The following is a 14,862-nucleotide window of genomic DNA, read 5'->3' on the forward strand; positions in this document are numbered from 1 at the left end:
TTTGGTTATTTTGGTTTCTTCAAAAGATTGTAACACTTGGAATTTCTGAGCTGTGGAGAGGAACTGAGTGATCAGAGCGCGTCACACATAAAATTGTAAAACATTAGTATTCTGAAGGGGAATTGCAAGGTCATTCAAACTGATGGAGCAGTGTTTATATTTAAGTGTCATGTATCAAAACTAATCATTATTAAATGAAATGAATGGTTGGCATTCTTAATGACAGGTTTGATTATATAGTCAGTAAGTATAATTTATAAAAAGAAACTAATCCCCCAGGGGACCACAATGGCATTATGAGTTTAGCCTAATAATACTGTTGCTTTATGGAAAAATTGTGCAATAGCTTCATTAAAAAAATCATATTGAAAAGCTTAAATAGAATGATTATGAATAATACTTGAAAATTTTCCTGATCCAATACATTATCATCTAAGATAAACTTATTGATTCAAACTCATTATCTGACATAAATATGCTGATTTAACAGGAGTATTTTTTGGACCAATATAGTTACAGACTCCTTTATTAAATAAATCTTTAAGCATTACAGAAACATGTTTAAAAATGATTTGATATTGTCCTCTTTTTTTAGAAGACATTGAATCATGCTGAGAATCATGTGGGCGGCATGGTGGCACAGTGATTAGCACTGCTGCCTCACAGTGCCAGGGACCCGGGTTTGATTCCCGGCTTGGGTCACTGTCTGTGTGGAGTTTGCACATTCTCCCCGTGTCTGTGTGGGTTTCCTCCGGGTGCTCCGGTTTCCCCCTACAATCTGAAAAATGTGCTGTTCAGGTGGACTGGCCATGCTAAATTCTCCCTCAGTGTACCTGAACAGGCGCCGGAGTGTGGCAACTAGGGGATTTTCACAATAACTTCATTGCAGTGTTAATGTAAGCCTATTTGTGACTAATAAATAAACGTTACTTTTTAGTATGGCCCCCTCCCTGGTTGGATTGTCAACACACTGTATCAAAAAGCCCTTCTGGAAACATCTAACAAATTGCTCTCCATCCGAGCCCCTGGCTGTAGGGGGGTCTCAGTCAATATGGGGGAAGTTAAAGTCACCCACCACAACTCAGTTGAAGGGTCAGTCACGAGGGGACATAGATTCAAGGTGAAGGGCAGGAGGTTTAGGGTGGATGTGAGGAAAACCTTTTTTACCCAGAGAGTGGTGAGGGTCTGGAATGCGCTGCCTGTGGAGGCGGGATGCCTCACATCCATTAAAAAGTACCTGGATGAGTACTTGGCATCCCATAACATTCAGGACTATGGGCCAAGTGCTGGTAGATGTGAATAGTTGGGGGTTCAGATGTTTCTAATGTGTCGGTGCGGACTCGATGGGCTGAAGGGCCTCTTCTGCACGGTATGATTCTATGATTCTACAACTACCCTGTCATTAACATCCCTTTTCAGTATCTGACAACACAACTGCTCCTCTGCACTGTGGGGATTTTAGGAAAGCTTGGTCCAAGAGGTAGATTTTGAGGAGGATGGGGAGGGAAACAGAGCATTTTCTCCCCTCACTGCACTGGGCTCTTACCCTCCCCACTGGACCTGGGGCCCCGCCCCCTGGACCCGGGGCCCCGCCCCCTGACGCCCTCGTTGACCCGGACGTGTTCCCCGGATGCCCCCGCCCACTCGGGCCTGCGCTTTCCGGGAAGCGGCGCCGCGGCTTTGGGTTCGGATCCTGGACTGTCTGTCAGCGACTCCCCGCCACTCAGCGGAGCCCCGGCGGCACAGTGAGTACCGGGGGCAGGGAGAGGGAGAGCTGTCTGTAAATTACTGAGCTCCGAGAGAGCGAGCAGGACAGAAATATATATAGAGAGAGAAAAGTGGAGAGAGAAATGAGAGAGGGAAAGAGAGAGAGAGAGAAATGAGAGAGAGAGAGAAATGAGAGAGAGAGAGAGAAATGAGAGAGGGAAAGAGAGAGAGAGAGAAATGAGAGAGAGAGAGAAATGAGAGAGGGAAAGAGAGAGGGAGAGAAATGAGAGAGAGGGAGAGAAATGAGAGAGAGGGAGAGAAATGAGAGAGAGGGAGAGAAATGAGAGAGGGAAAGAGAGAGAGAGAAATGAGAGAGAGAGAAATGAGAGAGAGAGAGAGAAATGAGAGAGAGAGAGAGAAATGAGAGAGGGAAAGAGAGAGGGAGAGAAATGAGAGAGAGGGAGAGAAATGAGAGAGAGGGAGAGAAATGAGAGAGGGAAAGAGAGAGGGAGAGAAATGAGAGAGAGGGAGAGAAATGAGAGAGGGAAAGAGAGAGAGAGAAATGAGAGAGAGAGAGAAATGGGAGAGAGGGAGAGAGAGAAATGAGAGGGAGAAATGCAGGGGGTGTAGGAAAATACAAAGAAGGGGAAGAGAAATAAATAGAGAAATGCAGATGGAGTGAGGTTGGGAGAGAACTATTAAGAGAGGAAGAAATACAGAGAGTGAGGCTGGAATATGTAGTGAATGTGGGAGAGAGGAATACAGAAAGAGGGAGGAATAGAGAGCGGGACAAGAAGGGAGTACGGAGAGAGAAATGCACAATGAAAGAGAAAAAGAGTGGAGTGAGAGATTAGTACAGGGAGGTAAAGGGGGAAGGAAATTGACGGGAAGAGAGGGAGTGAAAAGAGGATAGACAAATAAATGGGGGGGGGCGGTGTCAGAGTGAAAGGAGGGGAGCTCAACCCAAGTGCTAGGCCAAGACTGAACCATGTCCCTCCTGTGATCCCCAGACCCTGTGCCATCACCAGTATCCCAACTTGGGAATCAGTGAACTGGCTGCCGGGGGTTGTCTCAGACTGCATCTGATTGTTTCCCTCTCTCTGTTATCCTCCTGTCAAGGCTGCATCGCTCCCCAGCCTCGGAGTTTCCAATTCTCAGCTCAATTGTGTTCAGCCAAATTTTTTTTTCTGGACTCAATTGTGAAATACGAGGTTAGCGTTTGTGAAATAAAGCTTCCATGTTTACATTGGAGCTCATTGCTAAGTGTTGACAGAATGAATGAAAGAAACTGGTCACGTGTGCTTTTTCTGTTTATGAACTGATGGATGTGACTCTGAAACGACCATTTCGAGGAGAAAAAAGTAGAGGATAGCAAGGTGTAGCAGGCAGACAAAAAAGAAGCAAAGTTCCTATCAGAATTGGCAACCTGAGGGGGGCCTGGGTCTTTGCTCTGAGCCTAACTTGGAGTTCAGAGAATGCATTTCATTTAAAAGGGTAATTTTAATGAAATGTCAGTTCCAGGTTTCCATTTTGTATGGGAAAGTACACATTGGCGACACATTGGCTGGTTGTTGATTGTTGCTTATGGAAGAGTGTCTGATTTGCACTAATCTTCATGATTGGAAAAAATACAGAACAGATCTAACAGTGAGAGAAATCTAAGCTGTCCTGTTGACAAATAGTGTTTTATTTTTGATGTACCACATTAAAAAGACAAACCAGGAGTTTTGCGTGACATGTTCGGAAACATTACTTTCTTAGGGTAGCTTTCTTCACTTCAATTGCATAATGTCGACAGAAATTTAAATTTGCATCACAGTGACTCTGTCAATGATTAACTGTGTATCTTGGGCGTGTGACCATAATAAGCACTGGCTTCTTCTCTATAGTATTTAATGCAATCAGCTGCACGTTACTAGATACAAGCTTTATGAACACAATAGTTTGCATGAGTTGTTGCTCTGGCTTAGAGGACGACTTGAGTTTCATATGAGACATTTTGGCTTGCCCAGAACAGACTTTTAAAAAAACCCCAGATCTTTTCTTCAAGATATTTAAAGACCTGAGTAGAATTGAGCATGTACGTATTCATGTTTCTCAGATTGCATTGTCTTTTATTATGTCACTTTTGAAGACTAGAAATTGTAGAGTTGTGTTTTGAGCTTTAACTGCCAGGTACAGAAGCTATCTCAAAAATGAGTCATAATTTGCATTTGAAACCTTGAAGCTTTTTGATGCAGTAACATTAAAAACAGGATAACTGCTCTACTTCTGTTTAAAAAAAAGTTGTGAATTATGTCCTATACTTTGTTACAGTTGGTTCAGTTGTGTTGACAGATTTTCAAAATATTGCACGATGGTGGTTTGTTGCTTGGGACTGATTTTCTTTCTGTTATGTTTATTTATTAGTGTCACAAGTAGGCTTACATTAACATTGCAATGAAGTTACTGTGAAAATCCTCCAGTCGCCACACTCCGGCGCCTGTTCAGGTACACTGAGGGAGAATTTAGCATGGCCAATGCACTTAACCAGCACATACGGTAGCACAGTGGTTAGCACTGCTGCTTCACAGCTCCAGGGACCTGGGTTCGATTCCCGGCTTGGGTCACTGTCTGTGCGGAGTTTGCACATTCTCCTCGTGTCTGCGTGGGTTTCCTCCGGGTGCTCCGGTTTCCTCCCACAGTCCAAAGATGTGCAGGTTAGGTTGATTGGCCATGATAAAAAATTGCCCCTTAGTGTCCTGGGATGCGTAGGTTAGAGGGATTAGTGGGTAAAATATATGTAGGGATATGGGGGTAGGGCCTGGGTGGGATTGTGGTCGGTGCAGACTCGATGGGCCGAATGGCCTCTTTCTGTGCTGTAGGGTTTCTAAGATTTCTAAGATCTTTCGGACTGTGGGAGGAAACCGGAGCATCGGAGAAACCCACGCAGACACGGAGGGAATGTGCAAACTCCACACAGACAGTGACCCAAGCCGGGAATCGAACCCGGGTCCCTGACGCTATGATGCAGCAGTGCTAACCACTACTGTGCCACCGTGATATCTTGAAGTGTAGATAGGCCCCTCGCTTCTAATCGGCTGATTTTTCAAATGCTTGCAGAATACCTGGTATTTGTGGTAATAGCTTCTTGGCAGAAATGCTTGTAAAAAGAATTATCAGAAAGTAGACTGGTTGACTACTTGATGGGTGATGACATCTGTCAGTGTTAATGCTAAGCTTAGAAGTTTACTGCAAGCTGTGCCCATCGATTGATGGTGGATGTTTGATTTCAGAATAGAATTATGAGATGGTGAGCATTTTGTCTACATCAAAGTTTCACCGTCCAATTGCATTCTGCTACAGATTGCCACCTTGCAGAAGTTGGCTTGCCTGAAACTGAACTACAAACTAGTGTTCTGTTGTGCATCAGAGTATTTGGAATGCTGCACAGCATTACTTTTCCTCGTGCTGTCAGAATACGATTTATGTTATCTTCCAGCAACTTCCATGAGATGATGTAACTTGCCCACATCAAATGCTAGTTGTCAGGAGAATGGAGATGGTCAAAACTACAGATCACCAGTGCCCACACTCGGGCAGCATTTAATTTATTTCCTCTAGTTCACTTCGTTTGATAAAACATCAACTTCTGCTGGATGACAGTCCCACGGGTGCTGGAAGTGCATTTTTTCTAGATCAGCCAAGTGACCCTTCTAATGTTTGAACCTGCGTGTGAGGGAGGGAGCTGAGTTGGTGCACTTGGGCTGCGGGTGTTTGCTTTTCCTCTACAGCAACAAGTTACATTTCTAAAGCACCTTTAAAGTAGTAAAATATCTGAACCAAAAAGAAGGCGTCAGAACAAGTGGGAGAAAAAAATTATTTAAGATGCTCCATTATTTTATGGAGCATCTTCAAGGGGAGAGGGAGAGGCAGTGAGCTAAAAGTGTTTAGGGAGGCAGTCCCAAAGATTATGGTTTAGATGGCTGAAGACACATCTGTCAGAAGGAAAATACAGTTGTGAAGATGACTCCTCTGCTGTTGCTAAACTGTCAGACTGCTTATCCGCCATCCACTACTGCAGAAAGAGGCCATTTGGCCCATCGAGTCTGCACCAACCACAATCCCACCCAGGCCCTATCCACATATCCCTACATATTTACCCACTAACCCCTCTAACCTATGCATCCCGGGACACTAAGGGGCAATTTAGAGTGGCCAATCAACCTAGCCCGCACATCTTTGGACTGTGGGAGGAAACTGGAGCACCCGGAGGACACCCACGCAGACACAGGGAGAATGTGCAAACTCCACACGGACAGCGACCCGAGCCGGGATTCGAACCCAGGTCCCTGGAGCTGTGAAGCAGCAGTGCTAACCACTGTGCTACCATGCCGCCCAATATTAAATATTGGGAAGACATTGTTTTTGGCCTGAGCTGCAAACTTCATTTTACTAATATCTCCTTATGTGGCTCAGTGTCATACTTTATTTTACAATGCTCCCCTGAGGTGCCTTGGGACATTTCACTAAATTAAAGGCGCTAAATACAAGTCGTTACAGCATTTATGATGAACCAGAGATTTATTTCTAATGGTTTAAAGTGGGTAAAGTCAACTCTGTCATTCGTATTGTTTACCTGCGCACATCTGTTTGTGTCAAATTGTGGTCCATGCCCCTGAAAGTTCACTCATCCGTGATTTAGCATATACCAGTGGAGGAAACATTACAATAAATTGCTTAACTTCAACTACACACGGCAGGATAAGTGCACCAACGACCCTCACTTTACTCGACGTGACAGAATTACTAAAAGGAAGGTTATATTCTCTCCTTTCCCATGTCCTTCCCACATGGAAAGTGCGCACTCCACATGTACAAGTTCATCATTCGCGATTTCACCTTTCGTGGGAACAGACCCCCCCCCACCCCCCCCCCCCCCCCCCCCGCCCGCCCGCCCGCCCCCCATGAACACCGGGAATTGATTGTGTTTTCCCTTTATTCACACACTCTGCTGGACAACTGCAACAACAACTTGCATTTATATAGCACGTTTAACATAGTAAGGTGACTCAAGGTGCTTCGCAGGAGTATTATCCAAAAACAATTGACACCAAGCCAGGTAAGATATTAGGACGGCTGAACAAAAGCTTGGTCAAAAAGACTAATTTTAAAGGAGGCTTAGGCGATAGGTGGAGATCACAAATATAGTTAGGAGTGACAAAAGCCATTCAACCTAACTCAGATCGTTAAATGAGAATACATTATGGAGGTCTCTGTTAATCCGAGTCGCTAATAAGAGGTATGTGAGAGTATTCCTGGTGACTTGGCCTTTGATTTTTTTCTTTCTCTTTTCTGTGTGGCTGTCTGTTCCTTCTGTTGGTCTTGTCATACTGCCCTCGATTAAGATTGGGACTTTGCCATGTTGAGGAAACAGATGCAAACCCATGCGCTACAAGTGACTTGGTGCAGTGGAGTTTCAACATATTGTGCTATCCTCGGATGTTATGTTCATCGCAGTATGATAGGGCATATTTCATAATGAGATCTGTGTTTGTATGTGATCTAGTGAGGCAGAGGAATGATTCCAAAAGCTATACTCTAATTAAGGAATACAAATAATAAACTGAGTGGAAGTTTGGGTTAATAAGTCATGTGTTTGGTATCTATTTATAGTATAAGTTGTAATTACTCTCGGGCTTCAATCATTTTTGTTCCATTTTCTTGTAATTGTTGTCAGTGATGATCCAAACTGTCTGTACACTTTGTGCTGCTCGCGCTAAACGATTAAAAACCTCTGTGACGTATGTACTGCAATTCATAAATATATAAGACACTAAAGACATGTACACTTTAAAAAAAATTAATTTTCTATTCCTTGTCATTTTTGCTAGAAGGAATTTTGAGAGATTTACGTAGTTTAGAAGAGCTGGAAAAATAATTTTAAAATCATCTTTCATTCTATCCACACAATGGCTTTCCAACTTTCCATCAGCTGTGGCTTTGTTGTAGCACTCTCACCTCTGAGTCTGAAGGTTGTGGGTTTGGACCCCAATCTAGAAATCATTGAACCCTACAGTGCAGAAGGAGGCCACTTGGCCCATCGAATCTGCACCGACTCACCGACAGAGCATCTTACCCAGGCCCTATCCCCATAACCCCACGTCTTTACCTCACTAATAGCTCTAACCTCAGCATCTTGGGAGAAAAAAGGGCAATTTAGCACAGCCAATCCACCTAATCTGTACATCTTTTGAGTGTGGGAGGAAACTGGACCACCCGGAGGAAACCCACACAAACACAGGGAGAATGTGCAGTCACCTGAGGCTGGAATCGAACCCGGTCCCTTACATTGTGAGATAGCAGTGCTTACCACTGTGCCATCGTGCTGCCCCTATCTGAGCACATATCCCACTCCTGTGCAGTACTAAGGATGGGGTAATTGGCTATGGGAGCACTGCCCCTTTGTGGTGCTGTCTTTTAAAGGAAGCCTTGAACAAAGAAAGTGCCCTGACGAGTGGAAATGCAAGATTCAATAGCACTATTTGAGATCAGGGGAGTTCTCCTGTGTATTATGGTTATGATGAGAGCCATTCAAAAGCCATTTCTTTTACCTTTGCTAACTTTATTTTGCCTTAGAATCATGGAATGGTGAGTGCACAGGAGGCCATTCAGCCTGTCGTGCCTGAGCAAGCTCACTACAAGTACAACTCATCTCGTTCCACACCTCCATCTTTTCCCCCTTAGCCCTGCAAATTTTTCTCTCCAGATAATTATCCAATTCTCTTTTGAAGCCCTGGATTGAATCTCCCTGACAGTCAGACAATGCATTCTAGATCTTAACTACTTGCTGCGTGAAACAATTTTTTGTTCTTTTGTAAATCACCTTAAATTGAAGCCTTCTGGTTCTTGATCCTTCAGCCATTGGGAATCTATTCTCCCTATCTACTCTGTCCAGATCGCTCTTGATTTTGAAAACCTCTATCAAGTCTCCTCAATCTTCTCCAATATATTCACATTTATATTAACATAACTAAAGTCCCTCAATTCCTCAACCATTCTCCAGTTTATACCGCACCTTTTCTCGTGCCTTCGCATCCTTCCCAAAATGTCGTGCTCCGAATGGGACACAGTACTCCCCAGTTGAGGCTAAACCCATGTTTTATTCAGGTTCATCACAAAGTCCTTGTTTTCCTGAATCCCAACATCACCTATGCGTTATTAACTACTTTCTCAACCTGCCCTGCTGCCCTCAATGATTTGTGCATGTGCACCCCAGGTCCCTCTGCCCCGTATGCCTTTTAGCTTATATTGTCTCTTCTCGACAAAAGTTGATAACTCGCTTCAGCTGATCTCAGCTGAGGCAGTAATCAAGGTGCTGCAACTCGCTTCAGTGCCCCTCGACTATGAAGGAACATATTCCATCAAATCTCCTGTTATTGATCACCATTGAGTGTCACCTGAAGGAAAATTCATGTGGGTTGAGAAGATAATTTGTCTTTCCAAAGTCCAGTTGTCTGCTCTATTCCCAGGAGGATGCAGGTGAGTTACAAAGAGCACGTGGATCTCTCTCACTCTGAGAATCGACACATCTAGGATAGGCGTGTGGGAAGCAACAAATAAATTCTGCATATAGCATGCATTAGGCTCAGGCAGCTTTTATGGTCAGGATAAGTTAAAGCTGGACCTGTGGATGGTGGTTGGAGGAAGGAGTTTGCCCTTCAGCCTTCCAAAGAGGCTGTACTAGATGTACCGAAAGTCTGTCATTTTAAAAGCTTGTAAGTTACCAGTCACTCGACGAGGAAGTTAATGTTTGATTTTTAAAAAAAGTTAAATTGACACCTCTATTCTGGGTGTCCATGAGCGTCTACTAATGTAGCATTGCTTCAGTCCATTAAGGGACTGGATGGTAACAAATTAAAATGTTGAAGCTTCACTTCTGAGACCTGGTTTCACCTGCCTTGTCTGTAAGACAGCATCATGCATTTCACCACATTTTGGCAAATGGGTTGTTTTACATGAAAGGCTATTGTGAGAATGGAACTGTATTACTGGTGCGGTAGCAACTATTATTTTCAGAAGGTGGAATTCAACATGGGTGATGTTGGGCAAATTCAACCCTAAATCCAGCCAGTGCTACATCTGACTGATGAGTATTGAGAACACGTTCAAAATTGTAAACTTTTTCCAATTCCCCAGTAACAGCCTTGTTGAGAGAGGCAGTGGAGGAAGGAATGTGCATCAACGAAGACTTCACGTGCATAGCTTATGAAACCTACTTTAGGGAAATGGGGAAATAGCAGGGGAGTGGAACTAATTGGATTGCTCTTTCAAAGCGTGATGGACCAAATGGCCACCTCCTGTGCTAAAGGATTATGTAATTCAGAGTAAGGGTGACCGAGGCCTCGGAGCAGGTCACCAATCTCGAATCTCAGTCACGGAACAATGGGGACTTGTGGTGGGAGACAACGGCTAAGGTATTAGGTGATGGCAATGATAGACTGAGAGGAGATTAGTTTGTGATACTTTTTAAAATGTTCATGAACTGTTGTTAGATGCATCAGCAGACAAGTATGCATTAATAAAATGTCAGGTGCTTTTAGTCAAACTATGTGGCACGTCTGTGTTAAAATACTTATGTATTTGGACATTGAAGCAAAACTGGTATTTTTGCTTCTTCCCCCCCCTTATTCTCTCGAAGCACTGACTTTTGCTTGGCTGTGGTTCTATGTATTAAAAAAAAGTACTACATCTAGCACATTCCTCTCTGTTACACTTAAAGTGGAACACTTGACTTTCTCTATCACTCTTCAAAGGAACTCTCCAGGAATACAAAATACAACAGCCAGCCTGTCTGCAATCTCTTAATTGACATCTGTATGAATTCACTCCGTGTTTACATAACAGCAGTCTCTCAACTGAAAACTGTAAGAAGCCAGTGTTTACCTACCAGCAATTAGATTTTGTCATCTTGGAAAGATGTATCTCGGCTTTTTTGCAGATAAATATGACATTGTGTTTTACATGGCACCCTGTTCCTAACTGAAGACAGTGTGTCCTCTATCTTCCTGGGAGCAGTGCCATTGCACTTAAAGTATCGCACTGCCAAAAAGTGTGAAAAAAAGGCATATAGTCATATACAATAAATAAAAGAGCTCCTTTAATGAGAGATGACACTGATTTCGTTATGACTACGACCTCTTAATTGGCCTTAGCAATCATACTAATCATCGAATCCATACAGTACAGTGGAGGCCATTCAGCCTATCGCGCCTGCACCAGCAACAATCCACCCAGGCCCTATCCCCATAACCGCACATAGTTACCTTGTTAATCCCCTGATACTAATGGACCAAATTGACCATGGCCAATCCACCTCACCTACGCATCTTTTTTACTTGTCAAAAATATATTTTAAAAAATTATCTGGGCAGGAGATTCATACTTGGTAACACAACGTATTATTCCATAGAACCCTACAGTGCAGAATGAGGCCATTCGGCCCATCGAGTCTGCGCCGACCACAATCTCACTCACCCAGGCCCTATCCCCATAACCCCGTGCATTTACCTTGGCTAGTTCCCCTGAGACTAATGGACAATTTAGCATGGCCAATCCATCTAACCTGCACATCTTTGGACTGTGGGAGGAAACCGGAGCACCCGGAGGAATCCCACGCAGACATGAAGAGAATGTGCAAACTCCACACTGTCAGTGACCCAAGCCGGGAATCGAACCTGGGTCACTGGCGCTGTGAGGCAGCAGTGCTAACCACTGTGCCGCCCCACTGCTTAGTCGCAAGATTTACTAAGTAAACAGGCTTGATCATCATTCCAGCAATAACAACCTGCATGTAAAATAAATTCTTTAACATAAAGGCACGTTAGCACTGCTGCTTCACAGCTCCAGGGTCCCGGGTTCGATGCTCGGGTCACTGTCTGTGTGGAGTTTGCACATTCTCCTCGTGTCTGTGTGGGTTTCCTCTGGGTGCTCCGGTTTCCTCCCACAGTCCAAAGATGTGCGGGTTAGGTTGATTGGCCAGGTTAAAAATTGCCCCTTAGAGTCCTGAGATGCGTAGGTTAGAGGGATTAGTGGGTAAATATGTGGGGGTAGGGGTAGGGCCTGGGTGGGATTGTGGTTGGTGCAGACTCGATGGGCCGAATGGCCTCCTGCACTGTAGGGTTTCTATGATTTCTATGATTTAAAGAAACATCTCAAAGTGTTTCATAGCAACATACTCAAAAATATGAGGGGATTGTGACTGTGCATTTAAGGCTGCAGGGCTGATGGTTCCTTTTGTGAAAGATTTTTTGATATAAATCTGGGAATTTGATAGTGTAGATACCGGAGGATGTTTCCACTTGTTGGAGAGACTAGAACCAGGGTGCACAGTTTAAGAATTAGAGGTTCACCATTAAACATAGTTATGAGGAGGAATTTATGCTCTCAAATAGTTGTTAGCATGTCGAATTCTCTTCCTCAGAAAGCACTGGAGGCTGGGTCATTGAATATTCAAGGCAGAGTTAGACAGATTTTTAGCAGACTAGGGAGTGAAGGGTTCTGGGGAGAGGATGGCAAAGTAGAATTGAGGCCACAACCAGATCAGCCATGATTTTATTGAATGGTGGAGCGGACTCATAGAACATAGAACAGTACAGCACAGAACAGGCCCTTCGGCCCACGATGTTGTGCCGAGCTTTGTCTGAAACCCAGATCAAGCTATTTCCTCCCTATCATCCTGAAGTACTCCATGTGCCTATCCAATAGCTTCTTAAATATTCCTAAAGTTTCTGACTCCACTATCCCTGCAGGCAGTCCATTCCACATCCCAACCACTCTCTGAGTAAAAAAACCTACCTCGGACATCCTTCCTATATCTCCCACCATGAACCCTATAGTTATGCCCCCTAGTTACCGCTCCATTCACCCGAGGAAATAGTCTTTGAACGTTCACTCTATCTATCCCCTTCATCATCTTATAAACCTCTATCAAGTCCCTTCTCAACCTCCTCCGCTCCAAAGAGAAAAGCCCAAGTTCCCTCAACCTTTCCTCATAAGACCTACCCTCCAAACCAGGCAGCATCCTGGTAAATCTCCTTTGCACTCTTTCCAGTGTCTCCACATCCTTCTTGTAGTGAAGTGACCAGTCCTTCTTGTAGTGAGGTGACCAGTGGGTGACCACTCGTGGGTGGCATAGTGGTTAGCACAGCTGCCTCACAGCTCCAGGGACCCGGGTTCGATTCCCGGCTTGGGTCACTGCCTGTGCAGAGTTTGCACGTTCTCCCCGTGTCTGTGTGGGTTTCCTCCAGGTGCTCCGGTTTCCTCCCACAGTCCGAAAGACGTGCTGGTTAGGTGCATTGGCCGTGCTAAATTCTCCCTCAGTGTACCGAACAGGCGCTGGAGTGTGGCGACTAGGGGATTTTCACAGTCATTGCAGTGTTAATGTAAGCCTACTTATGACGCTAATAAATAAACTTTAAAACTTAAAAAATACTCAAAGAGCTGAATGGCTCCTCCGATGATCTTATGTCGGATGTTTAGTAAATGACTTCAATAAAATGGAAAATAAGTCAGGGTGTATAACAAGTAGTAGATCCACTACCATTTGTTGCCCAACCAAAGCTGAATTATACACCCACAGTGGATAATCTATTGTTTATATTTGAAACAAAATATTTGTTTATGCAGGCCCAGAGGGTGAACCAAACACCAGTCGTTTGCTATAGGGTTGTGTGTTCGGGAAATGAAAGAGGTTAAAAAAAAATGATACAATAATCCAAAATGGTTAGCAGCTTTTCATCAAAGGAAATACTTTGGGGTGCTTCTCTCAGCAGAAAACACAACTTTCTTGTGAATTATGTGAATGTTTATGATTGACGGGATGACTGGCAGTTCATAAAGTCTGCACTTTGCAAGCCCTGCCCCACGGCTCCCTCCCAGCCCGCTCGCTCTCTCGCTCCAAAGTGCAAAAAATTCCTGAGAATATTTCACCAATGGAAAGTAAAAGTAAATGTTGTTAAAGCAGTCCTGTGTTTATTTACTGTTCCAGATAGAGATTGAGACACAGGGAGTGGAATCTTTATTAATGGAACTCTGCTAATTATTTATTTATTGAACGAAAGCGTAACCAATCAAAAAACACAATTCGTCATTGCCAGAGAAATCTCTTGCAATCTCTTGCAAACCAGTGCTCAAAGATAATCCAAGATCTGGCAGCTGCTTGGCCCAATATGGTCAGGCGCCAGGATCAAAGATATTTTGTGGAGGCATCGTACCCCGTACTTGATGCAATTGGCTTTGTGTTGTGGACCTTAAAAGAAGGTCGGAGATAAAAAAGGTAACTTGGGCAAAGTATGCACAAGTAGAAAGAATTTTTGAATTTATGTGGTGAATGTTTAAGGACATTCAAAGCCATTCACAGCCAATGAAGTATTATTGCATTGTCTATAGTTGTAACATGGGAAACATGGTAGAAATGTTGCATGTAGCAACCTATAATTGGATACATCACCTGATAGGAGCTCATAATCCAAAAGGCCAACCTCATGGGCCTTGTTGAGGTCATTACAATCTTGGAAAATGAGGGTAAACAATGAGAATGTCCCAAGGAGAATGAAATCCAAAAGAGTACATCATCAAAATCTGAAAATTAAGTTCTTTTAGCCAACTGATAATGCGTGACAATGTACAAAGAGTACTGCTTGAGGGTGACATTAATGGTAAAAGGAGCCAAGGAAGACCAAGTGTTTCTTGAGCAAGCGACATCAAGGAATGGGCAAATATGCATTATCAGGAGTCAGTGAGGAACACTTGTAGCAGAAGCGACTGTTTGGCAATAGTGGGGAGGTAGTGGCATGCTGGTAACATCACTGGACTTATAATCCAGTGGCCAAGGTTGGCGTTCTTGGTTCATGCATTCAAATCCCACCTCGGAAACTGGTGGAATTTAAATTCAATTAATAAAATCTGTAATTGAAAGCGTCTGAAACATGAAACCATTGTCAATTGTCATAACCCATCTGGTTCACTAATATCCTTTAGGGAATAAAATCTGCCACCCTTACCCTGGTCTGCCCTACATGTGACTTCAGACCACAGCGATGTGGTTGACTCTTAACTTGCCGAAATGGCTCAATGAGCCATTCAAGGGCAATTAGGAATGGGCAATATACACTA

At 43.8% G+C, this 14,862-nt stretch overlaps 1 protein-coding gene across 2 annotated transcripts in view; it reads left to right on the forward strand.

Moving 5' to 3' along the window:
- The first annotated feature begins 1,625 nt into the window (after nucleotides 1-1,625).
- Nucleotides 1,626-14,862, forward strand: part of frs2a (fibroblast growth factor receptor substrate 2a) — a 77,689-nt gene continuing 64,452 nt past the window's right edge. The window contains exons 1-2 of one of the 2 annotated variants that reach the window (XM_078219756.1): nucleotides 1,729-1,745; nucleotides 2,827-2,918. The gene's annotated coding sequence lies outside the window, so the exon portion shown is untranslated. Of the gene's footprint in view, nucleotides 1,746-2,826; nucleotides 2,919-14,862 lie in introns of both variants that reach the window. The other variant, XM_078219755.1, reaches the window with a different exon arrangement.

This window comes from Mustelus asterias, chromosome 9, assembly GCF_964213995.1.
Source record: "Mustelus asterias chromosome 9, sMusAst1.hap1.1, whole genome shotgun sequence".
In the NCBI taxonomy this organism is placed as follows: Eukaryota; Metazoa; Chordata; class Chondrichthyes; order Carcharhiniformes; family Triakidae; genus Mustelus; species Mustelus asterias.